The sequence below is a fragment of the Momordica charantia genome, assembly GCF_013281855.1.
Source record: "Momordica charantia cultivar OHB3-1 chromosome 2 unlocalized genomic scaffold, Mcharantia_2.0 BLBB01000002.1, whole genome shotgun sequence".
NCBI classification, from domain to species: domain Eukaryota; kingdom Viridiplantae; phylum Streptophyta; class Magnoliopsida; order Cucurbitales; family Cucurbitaceae; genus Momordica; species Momordica charantia.
In genome coordinates, this window is record NW_028275160.1 from 17037679 (window position 1) to 17052533 (window position 14855).

The window sequence follows — 14855 nt, forward strand, 5'->3', positions numbered from 1 at the left end:
GGACTTCTAGCGATTGTGTCGAGTTCCGTGTTACTGTTTTCATTGTTAGACATTATAAAAATGCATGACTTGTTATCGTTGGACGGGATTGGTCTTTGGATGTAATTGGCCTATGATGTTTGTGCAGAGGTCGAAGACGAAATACGCGTGCTGAAGGTCTGTTACATATTTTTATTGTTTTGTTATATTTTGTTGGAAGCTGTTGTGTTAGTGATTTTGTTTGGTATAATGAAAAGCATGCTGGTAAATTGTACTGTGAATGAAGTACACGTGCTGAAAGGCTGTTACATATTTTTATTGTTTTGTTATATTTTGTTGGAAGCTGTTGTGTTAGTGATTTTGTTTGGTATAATGAAAAACATGCTGGTAAATTGTGCTGTGAATTTAAGGGTGGAAGACGTGCTTATGGGATTGTCTTGGATGGATTAGTGGAAATTGCCAGGTGTGATGTGTTGGGTTGGTGGTTCGTTAACCTGGTGTCCTTTGAAGAGAGATTGTACATTAGTCGCTGGTTACGCAAAGCCTTGAGCAAGGCCTTGGGGATAAATGGCAAGGCCGAACGTCAAGCTTCTGTAGAGAAGTATTGGTATCTTGGGGATAAATGTCAAGGGCCAATACAACTCGAAGAGTCAGACTTGGGGAACTAACGTAAGGTGATGCTTATGGGTGATAATTTAAGGCCTTGGGAATAAATGGCAAGGTCGAGCACCAAGCGTGGTAGAGGAAGGTCGGTATCTTGGGAATAAATATCAAGTGCCGATACGCCTCGAAGAGTTAGACCTGGGGTACCAACATAGGGGGGTAGAGCGAGTGCTAGTTTAAGTGAGGCAGTGGCTAGTGAGTCGTGGGGTTGGAGTCCCGGAAATCCCGACGTTAGGCCGCTTGTATGGTAAGGTTAATCTGCTGTTATCATTCCTTGCTGCCTATCTGTTGTTTCTACTATTGTTTTGATGTGGTTGTGATTACGAGCATGCCGTTGTGTTTAGTTAAGGAGGGCTACTTACGGAGTATTTTATGTACTCACCCCCCCTTTACCTTATTTGTTTCAGGTGTGAACAGGGCCGACCGTGGTGATGACGTGGAGGAGGTTTGACTGAGGAGGGATCACTAGCTGTGTTGGTTAGGATAGTGAATAATGTCGTGCATTGCAGACATCGTTAATATCTTACTGCTATGAAATAAAAGGGGAATTAGACATTGGGTTAACTCATAGGACACTTTCTTTTATTGTTTTACGAATATTTTTACTATTCGAATTACTGATGTATTTTGGATTACTAGACAAAACGATTATCTTCTTTTGATTGGATTCTTGACCACTGAGCCGGGTATTATTTTCTAGACATTCCATTATTGTGTACCTCCATTTTGTATGTTGCATTAAGAGAACATTACATTTTTTGTTACCTTAAATAGGAGGGTTCAGTAAGCGTTATAGGACTGTTACCTCGTTAAACGTATCAGAAATTCGGGTCTTTACAACAACAGTCTCATATAAGTCCAAACAAAAACCAATCACAAAAGATAGTTTAAAGTGATCGACAGCATCTACTTGTGTCATATCGCCATTGCCCACAAAGATATATCTTTCAACATCACATGGCTTTTGGCTCAATAGGCAACCTACATAGTCATACTAATGTGAGTGGTAGCACCAGAATCCACCCACCAAGCATGAATGGGTACGAAAGCTAAATTAACTTCAGAATAGACAAGAGAGAAAAACGTACCATTTGTCACATGTCAAGCGTGATATTTCTGACAATCCTTCTTGAGATGTTCTGCTTTCCTGCAAAAGAAGCAAGTTGGACCTGTGTTTCGCTTATTGAGTTTTCTCAACTTTAAAGGTCCCACAATTTATTTACCTTTTATTTTCTTCAATCTTGATGAAGTGGATGCAAAATGAGCACATTTTAGCTTCTCACGTTGGAGCCTCTCTTCCTCCTGATCGCAGTGAGCTATCTCATTCAGGATCCATTTTTCCTTATGAGTATTGTAACTCAGCCTTAATTGACCACATTGCGTAGGAAGAGAGTTCAAAATTATATGCACAAGGAGGTCTTTAGAGACATCCATCTTTAGGGCCTTTAATTTTGTTATAATACTAGTCATCCTTAACATGTATTCTTTGATATTCCCTTGACCAGTATACCACATAATGATAAGTCGATCCAAATAGCGACCAGCTTCGACTTTGTCACTCTTGGTATATCGCTTTTCTAATTCTTGGAGAAAGCTACATGCATCCACCTTTTCAAGAACTGTACCCCGAAAATCCTATGGAATAGTATGCTTTATAATCATCAGACACATCGATTAGACTGTTCACATTTCTCCATTTTAGCCTCATTAGGCTCCTCAAGGGTGGAAATAAGCTTGTATGTCCAAAGTGCAAGGTCGAGATCCATACAACCCAGAATGATCTCTACACACTCTTTCTAGGACGTAAAATTTGCACCTGTTAGCATGGAGACTTGACCCAACTAGGAAGGTATATTAGTTGGAGTAGTCATAGCAACTGATTCAAGTAATACATCTCAACATTAGTAATAATAACAATTTTATGAGGACAAATAAGATAATAAATGCAACATTAACAGTCTTCCTTTGGGCCTACTATTAACTTGTAAGCATTACCCTTAAAGCAGAGATCAACATTAATAACTATTCTTGTCAAGTGTAAGTCTTCCTTTGGGCCGACTAACACCCACATGGCATGTTTTAATGTTATTTATGTTTACCACCGCAAGTGAATATGTTATTTGACCCAACTAATAACTTGCTTTGGGTCGTTACCAGAATTCATAAATAACAAATTCATTAACATCTGATAATTTTAATAATATAAATTATCTGGTAACAGAGCTACTTTGGCAACATGTTCCATTAATTTGATATGATTAAAATAAACAGACAATTATGCAAGATGTAATTCTTTATATCGTTAATTATATCCATATGAAAATAAAATACTAAAGTTATTATCAATAATTAACAATCATGGATAAATTAAATTAAATGGGTAAAAGTCCTCAAAATAGACCAAAGGTCATAGAAAAACCAAATTTGGACCATTAAAAACAAAGTACCGGACAAATTTACCCAAACCCTCGATTTGGTTTGGAAGTTTATGGGTTAGAAGATAAAGACGGACCAGTTCGGTTCGGTGGCCATCGGTTTTGGTTCAAAGAAAATAAATAAAAAGTATAAAATGACACAAGGTTCTAGAGACAACATGTGGTGCCTGCCTTTGTTGAAAAACAACCTTCCTTTTTTTTTATATATATATTTTAAAAACCAAACCGCCACATGTTCACCACATGTTAGTGCCACCTTTAACCCTCAATTCAAGCCACCTCAAATTTTTATCCACCATGCCGCAAGTTTTACAACAACTTTGACCAAAGACTAAATTAAATTAAAGGGAAAGAAATGAGAATGATGTGCCCTGGAAGGGTTTTTACCCAACTTTTTATTTGTCCCTTTTATTTTTTTTCTTCTTCTTCTTCCTCTCTTTACCTACTGTATGTGTCTCATCAAATAAAATAAAAAACTATTCTTAACCGTTTTTTTTCCTCATGTTTTATAAAAACACATTTGGCAAACACAGCATGGAAGAGACAATTATTTCAAAGACAAGCAAGGACGGAACTTCAACTTGCCGACAACAATTTTGATATTGAATTTCATTTTCTAATCAAGGCAAAATAAAAAACAACATAATTCTTCAAGAATTCAAAGTTAGGTAGGACAACATGCTTGAAAATCAACATCAAATTATAGATTTATAAACATATTTCATAATCAGATATTCTATTCAAAATAATCAAATATTGAATTATGGAATGAGAAGTTCCAATTCAACAAAACAATATGCATATCCTGCTCTGATTCCACTTGTTGGATTGTTAAACAATAGCAATAGCCTTAGGATCATGCATACCGAGTATCAATAACATAAATGAAGAACGATCAAACCTGGACCTATCATGTTGCAGCAGTACCTCAATATTGGATTAGACATTGCTCAGCTAAACACACCAAAACTCAACTCTCTCTTTCAGATTGGAAACAGGAGAACTAAAATATATTTAGCATATTTGAGACCATAACCTTTGTATTCTATTTATAAACTCTTCTCTGGACTACCATTAAGCTCAATAAGAGTAAATGGGTATCCACCTAAATAGAAGTCCATACTCAATGAAAGTCAATGGGCCAATTACTTACCGATCACTTTAGTTGACTCGTCAAATAGCCCAATAATAATTGTATTAATATATGGTCTATAATTTATTATTAGAAAAGATGTTCTAACATTTATGACTATGAAATTTGGTAAATGGATGTCAAGACTGCTTTTCTGAATGATAATCTTGAAGAGAGTATTTATATGTCCCAACCAGAAGGGTTCATTAAGAAGGTCAAGAGCAAAAAGTTTGCAAGCTTAAACGATCCATTTATGGATTAAAACAAGCATCTCGATCTTGGAATATAAGATTTGATACTACAATCAAGTCTTATGGTTTTGATCAGAATATTAATGAGCCTTGTGTATACAAGAAGATCATCAACAACACTATAGCTTTCTTGGCATTGTATGTGGATGATATCCTACTCATTGGTAATGATGTAAGTTTCATAACTGACACTAAGAAGTGGCTAGCAACTGAATTCCAAATGAAAGATTTGTGAGACACTTAGTTTTTTATGAGGATTCAAATCATAAAGAATCGAAAGAACAAAACGTTATCCCTATCTTGAGAAAGGTTTACTGCCTTTCAGGCACGAAATCTCTCTGTCTAAGGAACAATTTCTTAAGACACCTCAAGAAGTTGAGGATATGAGACGCATTCCCTATGCTTCAGTAGTAGGCAGCCTAATGTATGTCATGTTGTGTACTAGGCCTAACATTTGTTATGCAATACGAATTGTCATTAGGTATCAATCCAATCCAGGATATGATCACTAGACTGTTGGGAATCCTCAAGTATCTTAGGAGAACGAGGAACTATATGATTGTGTATGGCACTAAGGATTTGATCATTATAGGATATACTGACTCTGACTTCCAAAGTGATAAGTATTCAAAGAAATCCACTTCGAGATCAGTGTTCACTCTTAATGGAGGAGTTGTGGTATGACGAAGCATCAAACAAGGATGCATTGCAAACTCCACAATGGAGGTCAAACATGTTGCCGCTTGTGAAGCAGCGAAAGAGGCGGTGTGGCTTAGGAAGTTCTTAACTGATTTGGAAATTGTTCCAAACATGACTTTGCCCATCACACTTTATTGTGAGAATAGTGGTGATGTGACAAATTCTAAAGAACCTCAAAGTCACAAAAAAGGCAAGCACATCGAGAGAAAGTATCACTTGATACGAGAAATAGTGCAACGAAGGGACGTGATCATCACGAAGATCGCTTCAGAGCATAACATTGATGATTCATTTACAAAGGCTCTTACCGTTAAACTGTGGGCCATCAAGAAAGTCTAGCCCTACGAGATATGTATAGTATAGTCTGGGCAAGTGGGAGACATATAGAGGGTGTGGTATATGCCTCAGTTTATTGTATTTGTACTTTATTGTACAACTCACTGTTGCTTTTAGATTTTCCACACCCCACTAAAGTATAGTTCAAGTGGGAGTTTGTCGGGTTTTATGCCCTAAACTAGCAGTTTGTAAAACAAATATTTATTCAATAAAGTTTTTATTGGTGTTTAATTTAGAATTGCATTAAGTCAAATCCAATAAACTAATATATGAAGTTATATCATGTAACTAGAACAGTATATAACAGATATACAATATAATTTAATATATTGCGTATATATTTGATATACAGTGTATATATATAGTATATATTCGATATACAGGTGAATAATGTTCCAGTAGTAACCTAATGGGTCTATAGTATATGGATAAGGGTAGGTACCTTATCTTGTTGACTCTATGGATACGATCTACTCTGTAATAGTTACACATGACTTGATCCAGGTTGTTCGTGTGGAGACATGCGAGTGAGGTTATTCTATACACTGAGTTTGTATAATACCGGACCACGAAATAATTAATCTTTAGCTGTAACACTATTAGCTAGTAGATTAATATTTCAATAGGATGACCATGTAACTTAATTTGTATGGGTAAGAATGGCCCGAGTCGCCAACTCAATATTACTACCATTTTGGAGACGAGACCGAATGGGGAGCTGGGAATATAACTACATAAGATGGAATTCACTCCTTCCCGACATTAGGGTAAGTAGATGAGTGTACTCTTAAGTGCTGACACCGGACCTTGAACAAGGGGTACCCTCTACTGGCCCAAGAGGGACTTCCGATTATTGGTTGGACCATAATCGGGTTGTTCATTAGAGGATCAGCAGTACTTAAGGTCTAAGATGTAATAAAGAAGTAAAACAGTAATTTGACCCAGTTGTGGTTACGAACACTCGTGAAGGATTGACTTACTGATAATGGTCAAATCGGTGGATGCAAAACATTCTATATTGAGAAGAGTGCAACTGTGGGACTTTAGTGGTGATGCCGTAAATCCCGCAGCAGAAGTGACGATCTTGTTCTTGATATTTTAGGAACAAAACCCACAAGCCAAATTAAAATACAGGGGAAGAAATTAACTTACATTTGAAGACATTTCTTCAAGATTCTCCCTTAATCAATCTATTTCATTACAACTGATCTTCCCGGCTATTCTCTCGATACGATAATGTGCTTGTGGGAGCAACCAACTTGGAAACCAAGGGGGTCTTTGTTATGTATTTGGGAGAGAGCTTTTCTTCGGGGAGAAAATGCATGGAAAAAAAAATTGGGTTGTTAAAATTGCATGACCTTTCTGCAAAAATAACCATGTTGTGGAGGTTACTCCACATCAAAAAAACTTCCCACTCCCCTGCAATTTTGGAGGGGAGTTTTTTTATAAATTAATATTAATAAAATTAATATCAATATTAATATTAATAATTAATATATATATATATATAATTAATTAATTAATCCTATTAATTAATTAAGATTAGTTAATTAATTATTAATCTAATTAACAATTAATTTATTATATATCTATATATATTAATCAAATAAATAATTAACATTTAATTATTTATTACCAAAATACAGTCATATTTTAAAGATTTTTCTTGTTTAACCTATAGTTGTAATGTACATCTTATGCATATTATTTTTAACCTATAGTTTTAATATGAATATATTCATATTAATTTTTATTTGAATCTCATTCAAATAATTTCTCTCATAATATATAGTTTTAATTAGAATTAACTATATATTATAATGTATCAACATACATATATATACATAATCCCTTAAGTAACTTGAACATTTCAAATTCTTCCATAGAAACTTGATCCTCGTTTTACCTGTTGTAAGCTACCAAGGGGACTTAATGGACCTACAAATCAGAAACTCCAACGATACGAGATTAATCGGTCAAACTCATTGAGCAAGGTAATCAACATTCGTTAACTACGGGCCACTCCACTAAAGACCCGCAGTTGCACTCTTCTCACTGCATAATATTTTCGTGTCCACGGATATAAGACCATTAATGACAAGTCAATCCTTCATGAGTGCTCGTAACTCAAGTTGGATAATTACCGTTTTACTCCTGAGTTACATCTTACTTCTTAAATACCACTGCTCCTCTAATGAACAACCCAGTTATGGTTCGACCAATAACCGGAAGTCCCTCTCGGGCCAATGAGAGGGTGGGGCCCCTTATTCAAGTCTCGGAATCAGCATTTAAGAGAACACTCATCTACTCCCCTAAAGTCGGGGAGGATTGAATTCCATCTTGTGAAGTTATGTTCCTAGCTCCCCACTCGGTCTCGTCCCCAAAATGGTAGGAATATTGAGTCAGCAACTTGGGCCACTCTCACCCATACAGATCAAAGGATGAGCCCTCACGGGCAAGAGTCCATAACTCACTCAGGGTTGAGAATGAGTTGTTTGGTCATCCTACGAAATAACAATCTGTTAGTCAACAGCGTTAATCTAAAGATTGTCTATTTCACAGTCCGGTCTTATACAAACTCATTGTATAGGATACCCCCATTCACATGTCTCCACACGAACAACCTAGATCGAGTCGTCTGTAGCATTTACAAAGTGGGCTATATCCATAGTGTTGCCAGGATAAGGTACCCAGTCTTATCCATATATTATAGACCTTTTAAGTTATTCACGGGACATTATCCACTCGTATATTAGGGGTATATCAAAGATATATCTCGTATATCAAATATATACCTAGTATATCAAATATATACCCAGTATATATATTGTCCCGGTTACATGATAATAACCTCGGATGTTTAGTTTATTGGATTTTGGACAATGCAATGCTATGAATTCAACAACAAATTTGTTGAATATACATTTGGTTTTTACATAATTACAAACTACGAGTTTAGGGCAACACACCCAACAGTTAACCCATATGGAGATAGGAACAACAAATATAGTTGTTGGCCAGTGATAACTACAATATATAACCTTTCACCATGGTTGTGCATGAAGAGGAAGTTCTTCATGTTGACCATATTAATTTCAAGACCGAAACAACCAAGGTACGGTATAAATATATATCTAGCTCCGTTGATTGAGGACTTGAAACTTTTGTGGGAAGATGGAGTTCAGTGTTATGATGCGTACAAACAAGAATCGTTTATTCTAAAGGCTGTCTTGTTGTGGACTATTAATGACTTTCCAGCATATGGAAACTTATGTGGATGTACTATGAAGGGTTATAAAGCTTGCTCGATATGTGGCACTAACACTTCTTCAATACGGTTGGTTCATGGGAAAAAAATGTGTACATGGGACGTAGAAGATTTTTACCAAGATATCATCCATATAGAAAACAAAAAAAAGCATTTAATGGTAAGCAAGAGCGCGTAAATGCTCCGCAACCTTTGTCGCAAGATGCTATTTTTAGAATACATACTGACATGAACTTCCCGAGGGGCAAGAAAGACGACAATAAGTTGAGTTGGCAAACTGCCAAGAGGTATTAAAAGAGAAAATTTGCACTATTTCAACTCCCATATTGAAATAAGTGCATGTCAGACATTGTCTGGATGTAATGCATATCGAGAAGAATGTGTGTATAAATATCATGTGAACATTATTGGACATTTCAAGAAAAGGTAAAGACGAAATAAATGCTAAGCTTGACTTAGTTGAGTTGAATATTCACACTGAACTAGCACCAGTAACGAGAGGGAAAAGAACTTATATACCTCCTGCTTGTCACACATTATCAAGAGAGGAGAAAAGAACTTTATGTAAGACTTTGTATGATGTCAAAGTTCCTGAAGGGTACTCCTCGAACATTCGAAGTCTTGTCTCTCCAAAAGACTTGAAACTCAACTAGCTGAAATCACATGATTGTCATGTTTTGATGCAACAACTATTTCCAATCGCGCTACGCTCAATTCTATCTAAGCATGTGCGATATACCGTTATCAAGTTGTGTTTATTCTTCAACCGAATATGTTCTAAAACTGTGAATGTTGAAGAATTGGATAAATTGCAAGATGATGTAGTGGTTCCATTATGTCTATTGGAGAAGTACTTCCCACCTTCATTTTTCGATGTAATGGTGCATCTTACTATTCACCTTGTGAGAGAAGTTAAACTTTGCTGGCCTATCTATTTAAGGTGGATGTATCCATTTGATCGATATATGGAAGTATTGAAGGGATATGTGCAGAATAGAAATCAGCCTAGAGGAAGTATTGCACAGTCATATGTAGTGGAGGAAGCTGTTGAATTTTGCACCGAGTTTCTTTCTGGAGTAGATGCAGTTGGGGACTTGGCTCTCAAAACAATGTAGAAGAGAGTCTCTGTGATAGGTCTTTATTAGCTGGATCCTACGTAAAGTCGAGTGTTGAACATCTAAAAGAAGCTCATATTTATGTACTGGAGAACACTGAAGAAGTGGAACCATATCGTATTAAGATTTCAATCTCATAAGTATATTTCAGTTGGAGATTTTCATAACACTCAACATTTGTTGCAGACAACTCATGAAACACTTGAAAGAGCAAAATTCAAGTAGTTCAAATAATATGAAGTGGCTTCAGAATGAACACACTAGAAGCTTCGGCAACTGGATACGTGATAAGGTGAACAATGTCCATAATTCAGAGATCTTGTACACTTGATAGGCACGCAGTATAATAAGATGTGTCTTTTTTTTTTCTTTTCATAGGTGATGAATGAAATTACGGACGGTAAATGCATTTCGGAAACCTTGCGCTGGATGGCTCGTGGGCCTAACCCAGAGGTTAGGATGTATGACGGCTATATGATGAATGGATTCTTATAGCACAAAACAATGTGACAGTATTAGAAGTTTCCAAAATAGTGGGGTAAGCTTAGTTGCCACGACAATGTAAGTGTCTAGTTCAAAAGATAAGAATCCAATAGTTGGAGACATGTCATTCTATGGGGTCATTCAAGAGATATGAGAGATTAGCTACAACACATTTAAATTTCCACTAGTTAAATGTGATTGGGTTGAAAACCACAACGGTGTTCGAACAGACGAACTTGAATTTACGCTAGTTGATCTGAATCGTATTGGACACACGTCAGATTCATTCATACAGGCATCACAAGCTAAGCAGATTTTCTATGTAGAAGAACCAAGTGATGTACAATGGTCAATCGTAGTTACACCCACACTGAAAGACTTCAGTTACACATATTTCAAGGATGATCTTGATGATTCTTCGCTGCACTATACTTCAATCTTGAAGGACACACCATCAATTGAAGTTGATGAAAATGACCCACTATATACGAGAGAAGATTGTGAAGGCACATGGGTTGATATTTAATTATGTATTGAGTACGTATATACAATATTTTATAATTTTTAATTCGTTGTTGTGTTAATCAAATTCTAACACGTGTGAGCTGTTTCCTTTTTGTTTTTCTTAGGCAATCGGTTTAAGCGGATATACTAGAAGGTCTTGTTTTAAATTATTTTGTTAGCATGCATCACTTTGTTCACATTATTCTATATTGAGTTCACGTATTCTATTTACATTTGCTGTTTATTAATGTAATATTAGTAATATTACTGAATTTTTATTTTATTGCCTTATTTAATGTTCAATTACTATTATTGGTTCTCTTCACATTGAATTCTTTCGGTAGTGCAATTTTCAATATATCTAAAGAGAATTTGTGCCAGAACGACATAATGACAGATGTAGATGAAACCAGCAAGAAGAGGAAGAAGCGAGGACCTACGAGGTTGCACGACGTTATATGAATGAGCAGTGAAGATCATCGACGGGTGATTAAGTATAACATGAAAGGGCAACCGATTGGATATAATGCGACGAAATTGAAGACTTTTATTTGAATAAGTGCACGACACCATATTCCGATCATATACAAAACATGGAAATCGGTTCCATCCAAGACGAAGGAGAAAATCTATGACTTTATACATGTATATTTATAATTTTTTAACTAGTTATACTTGGTTTACATATGAACACTGATGTTAAACAGTTTATATTGGCCACATAGGGTGGTTTGTAGTTGATTATAGAACCGAAAAAAATCTAATTCAAGTGGTTGGGATTGCTTTGACAAACTTTAAGTACAGGCTAACGAATAAGTTCATTAAGCCATTTATAAACCATTCGGATAAATTAAATGCTCCTCCGGAAGACTAATCACATATCTCACAAGAACATTGGGAAGTGTTCGTGAAATCTAGATTGACTGAAGACTTTGAGGTACAGATAAGAATCTGGATACTTTGCACATCATTTATGTTTGTTCTATATCAACCAATGTAGTGCACCAATACATTAACCCCTTTATGCAGAAACAAAGTGAGACGAACAGAGGAAAGCGTTAAAAGCACGTGTATAACCATAGCATGTCGCGGAAGGGCTATGCAAATCCTGCTGAGGAATTGGTACGTCATATATTTATTATAACATTTTAATTCATACTTATTAACTAAATTTAATTATGTATCTAGAAAATTGATGCATCACATGAGAGGCCATCAGATCGTTGCATCTTATGGAATAAGGCTCGAACGAATCGCGAGGGGAAGATTGTGCATGAACCAACTCAGAAAGTTGTGGAGCGCATAGTAAGTGTTATATTAACGTTTTAGCATGAAAAATATTGTTTGAACTTATATTTGCTGTTACAATTGTAGGATGATCTGATGATAACGCAAGACTTCGAAGAAGAGAATGTGGACAAAGATGGGGATTTGTTATCCATCGCACTAGGCCCGAACTTGTTAGAGCAGTAGGTCGGGGTATAACAAAAAGTCAGTATTTCCATAATCCAACCAAACACTCATTGCCCCTAGTAGGAGAGAAAAAGGTGGACATCGAGGAATATGATCGATTGATAGCTCTTGTGAAAGAACTTCAAGCTAAACTGAAGAAGCATGAAAAAGGTTCTCCAAAATCAAAACAGGGCACGCCGACTAAGAAGACTCCTAAAAAATCTCCTAAACTAAAGCGTACCACACCATCTAAAAACGCTCCTAAGAAATCTCCTCAGTCGAAGCGTACCACACCATCTAAATTGCTTCAAAAAAATCTCCTCAATCAAAGCGTGGTACTCTATCGAAGCATGAGCGAGATGAAAAGGTTGTAAAAAAGCCGAATATAGATGAGGTAAATGTTTATGTTTACCAAGTTTTCTTATAAGAAATGTAATGAACGTAGTTACCAATAATTAACTGATGTTACTTTATGTGTTCACTTAAAGATATTGGACAAGGAAGAAACTTTGGTGTTCAAGGTAAGTGTTCACCAGCTTTTCAATTTAAGGAAGCAAGAAATATAACGTCGTTAACTGCTTATAAATATTGTTTTCAATATAGGAGGGAACTCATTGTCATCTGACACTTGGGTCCATCGATAATGTTGTCGCTACGGGCAGTATATTTGAATTTGGGAGGAATGATGGAAACGTGAAAGTGTTCATAGACATGGTGGTTGATGACGACTCTTGACTTCCAATTCCTTCGCATGCAGGAAATGATATTTTCTCGCAAGAAATAGGTTCACATATCTTATTGCCACAAATTCTAGTCATAAATGATATAGATAAAGTAACATCTCGTAGTTGATTGTAAGAATTAATTAGTTCATCATTAACAACCATTTTATCTTGAATTGAAGGAAGTAACACATCCGAGGGAGCTGTTCAGTTTGGCAACTGGAAAATCTCTAACACAACCCACACCCGTTAGTCTAGCATGTTTAACTCGTGAGATAAACTACCTTGGAAGGGAAATTCAAATTATTATATCGAAGGATTTGTTCGGTCATGAATATAAGTTGTTTATCATGGTGGAGGATGTACAGAAGTTGTTTCATATGGAACCGACAACTACTCCATGCATTGATGCCTACACAACATAAGCTAATTGCTTTCAAGTTGATTTTCTGTTGCTTGTATAGTACGTTATGTTGATCAATATATTGCTTTATTAAATACATAACTTTCAATACCTTTGTGTAGGTTCTTACATAGATCGTTAGGCAATGAAAATGAATCAAGTTCGTACAAGTTTTGGATGCTGTGTCTAATGAAAACCGCGTGCAAGTATTGACTAAAAGGCTCTCAGATTTGGAGTTGAACCAACTGCCGATGTTTCCATATCATCCCGGGTAAGTTTTCATATCAGCCATAGATAAATATTTCGTACGTGCTAATAAGTAATTATTAACTTGAATTTGTAGAGATCATTGGACGTTGATAGTGATGTCTCCTGCAAAGAATACGACATTTTCGATGAGAAATCGCCTAACAGACGATATTCTTAGTGTCATCACCATGTAAGTATACTGCATGCATACTCATTTAGTATTGAATATTACTTAGTTTATATAATGATGAAATATCTTATATGAGTCACTTGCCGTAGGACTGTAAGAAATATACTGAAAAAACCATTTGCTCTGAAGCGTGTACCGATAAAGCATTTATCAAGTTCAATTATTTGTCTGGATGTATATGCATCTTTCTCATTGCAGTTTATTATTTATATGTTGTATTCACAGTGCCCAAAACAATCGAATGCAGTAGAATGGGGATATTATGTCACGCGGTTCATGCATGACATAGTCTATGCTCGTAACACAAAAATCTCATAATGCATAGGTATATAGCATAATGTGAATGTTTGACTAATAATATATATTCTCATGATGCATTGCTTTGACTTTGATATAAATATGTATAGATGAAAGGGACACCGCAGTATTACATACAAGAGCAATTGGATGTGATTAGGAGGGAGTTGGTAGAGTTCATACTCTCGCACATATACTTTCCATAGTATATGTGCTATGTTATTTTTTGGCTTCCCCATTCACATAATCTTGCGTTTTGTTGGCCGCCGCATGTTGGAGATTGAAAATTTTTGTTGCATGAAATATTTGATCGAATACTTTTGGCCAATACCCTTGGCATGAACCACATATACGATCTTGAGAAGCATGTTGGTCAGAGTAGAATTATTTGTTGTAGACGAGTAGAATTATTCGTTGTAGACTTTATATCCCTTTCATATATTGTGTCAATCACCACCCCATGAAATTAGTTAGGCATTATGTTTGTCATGTCTTCTCAAGGAATGGATAATGTATATATATAGTTTCGTTTCATTTTGGTGTGGAGAAAGAAAATAAAATACATATTATATAGGGTACTAGATTGAAGGAGATCAAAATGATTGCTAAAGCAATAAATTGCATTGATTGAATGAGAGAAAATGATGTACGTATATATAGCGCAAAAGGTAGAGAGT

General features: G+C 35.8%; 1 long non-coding RNA gene and 1 pseudogene across 1 annotated transcript; one reads left to right on the top strand and one right to left on the bottom strand.

The window, feature by feature from the left end:
• Nucleotides 1-1475: 1475 nt before the first annotated feature.
• LOC148212929 (uncharacterized) lies at nucleotides 1476-2684 on the bottom strand. Its single transcript, XR_015789454.1, has 3 exons — nucleotides 1866-2684; nucleotides 1731-1789; nucleotides 1476-1623 (listed from the first exon to the last, which is right to left on the bottom strand). It is a non-coding gene; the product is annotated as an uncharacterized LOC148212929 (long non-coding RNA).
• A 6957-nt stretch (nucleotides 2685-9641) lies between these two features.
• LOC148212930 (uncharacterized) lies at nucleotides 9642-10887 on the top strand (annotated as a pseudogene).
• The last annotated feature ends 3968 nt before the right edge of the window (nucleotides 10888-14855 follow it).